We start from the raw sequence: 2,421 nt of genomic DNA on the forward strand, positions 1-2,421 counted from the left end.
CGGAAGAAAAGTCAATTCAGGGATAGCTTAACGAATGTCTCGGCTCTAGCTAGGAGCCATCAGACATAGGCGTTACCCAAGGATGCACGAAGAACTATCTTTAGAAGATGAATTATCGGATACTTGCTCCGCAATTGCCTCCAACGACATAATGTCCAGCATGGGGAAAGCAAGGGAATCGTTCATGATCACTCCTGACCTAGTGGCCCAAATGCTTCAAGAAGCACTGGCTAAACAACGAGAGGAATTTAGGGCTAAAATGAACACTGAGATAGAGTTGACCATGCAGCAGATGAGAGAGTCCAGTCAGTGGGCTAAATTCAGCCACTGTACTCAAAACGTCATAGTTGGTAGCAATCCTCGCATCCCTAAATAAAATTAGAGGTGGTCCAAATGTACTCACTAAAAATAAAAATATTAGGGGTAGCCCCATCACTAATGATAACGCTAGGGGTGGTCTCATCGTTCCTCCTCAAAATGGCCCAAAGAAAGATACAGACGATAACGAGATGATGAAAGAGCTGGAGAATAAGGTCAATGCCTTAATGTCCATTCAAGAAGTAAAGAGAACGGGCATTCCGTGCCCATATCCAAGAGAGTGGGATTCAATCCCATACCCGGCGAAGTACAATCTAATTAACTTTACGCCATTTGACGAGAGAGGATCACCCACTCAACATTTGATTTACTTCAGGTCTCACTTGGGAGTGATCTTCAGGAATGAACCCCTAATGATTCGGTCATTCGTGGGTACCCTTCGCGGGGCGGCCTTCGATTGGTATCGACATCTTAAGCCGGGGAGCATCAATTGTTGGGACAACCTGGAAAGCTCGTTCCTTAACAACTTTTTCGACGATGACACTGACGTGTCGATCGAAGCTCTTCTGGATGAGAAGTAAAAAGATGATGAGTCAGTTGATAGTTTAGTCAAACGCTTCCACAACAAGGAAATGAATTGCAGGGATCCTATCACAGATGAGTTCATCTTACAGACGTGTCATGATAATCTCTCCATCGATGTCCTTGAAGTCATAGGTGTTGTTCCCTTAATCACCTGGAAGGAATTAAAACTACGTGGAGAACAGGTTGAACGTTTCCTCAAAAGAAAGGAGCTCGAGAGGGGCCAACCGATGACTAAAGTACCTGCAACTGCTGACGATATTTATCAATAGACACCTTGGAGACAACAAAGGACTCTTAATCCGAAGTTCCAGGAGGAGTATTCTTTCGAAGATGATGAAGTTCCAACCATCTTCAAATATATCCTCGCCAACAATAAGATCAAGCTACCACCGATTACAAATCAGGAGGAAGCAAACAAGATTTCGGATCCTAAGTACTATGCATATCATAGGAGGGTCCATCACCCCACCAAGACTTGTATTACGCTGAAAAACAGCATTCAAGCCTTGATTGATGTTAGCATCATAACACCGAAAGAAGCCGAATGAGAACATCTGTTTGCGTCGAAAATTGATGAATTCATTGCGGTATTCATTACAACTTCGGTCGTTACAATGAAAACAAAAAAAGATAATCTTTTTATAAGATCTTTACACAATGAAAACAAAAGTTACAACTCTCGTCAAAACAAATGCAGAGATCGTTTATCGGTCTTCTGCTTGCGTGGGTTCTTTGCCTGTGCCGAGAACGATCCGTGGACCGCCTTAGATCTGGATCCGGTTGATGAAAAATTCGGCAGAGCTTCGCCTTCGCCGAGGAAGTATTTGATTTGAAGCGCTGAAATCGACCAAGCGAAATCAGGGCTCTTCTCGAGATTAAGACCAAGCCTAATCTCAAGGGACGGACGGGAACGGGCGTCGGATCTCTCGAACTCTCCTTCTTTATGCCGAAGAACTCGCCAAGATCTGTCAACCCTCGCTGAAATTCGTGCTCCTTTGACTCCACAATCCGGCAGCACCTCCTCGTCTTGATAATCAATCGCCCCTGAAAAATGGAGGCCTTTGACTCATATTTATAGACCCCGAATGCGGTTATTTGGATGAGAACAAGTGATTTGGCTCTATCTTCAGTTAACAACAGCCTAACCACGTTTGGGGATGATATCAGGTCAGTTAGAAACCCCTGGAACCAACAAATCTCGAGAAAAACCATCCAAAACCGAACCGGGACGAAACAGTGCGCGCAGGACAAGTCTGACCCGCGCTTGCGCGGGTCGGATCAGTCCGACCCGCGCTTGCGCGGGTCGGATCAGTCCGACCCGCGCTTGCGCGGGTCGGATCAGTCCGACCCGCGCTTGCGCGGGTCGGATCAGTCCGACCCGCGCTTGCGCGGGTCGGATCAGTCCGACCCGCGCTTGCGCGGGTCGGAAAAATCCGACCCGCGCTTGCGCGGGTCGGACCAATCCGACCCGCGCTTGCGCGGGTCGGATCAGTCCGACCCGCGCTTGCGCGGGTCGGA

This window comes from Asparagus officinalis, unplaced genomic scaffold (assembly GCF_001876935.1).
Source record: "Asparagus officinalis unplaced genomic scaffold, Aspof.V1 AsparagusV1_Un571, whole genome shotgun sequence".
Taxonomy (NCBI): domain Eukaryota; kingdom Viridiplantae; phylum Streptophyta; class Magnoliopsida; order Asparagales; family Asparagaceae; genus Asparagus; species Asparagus officinalis.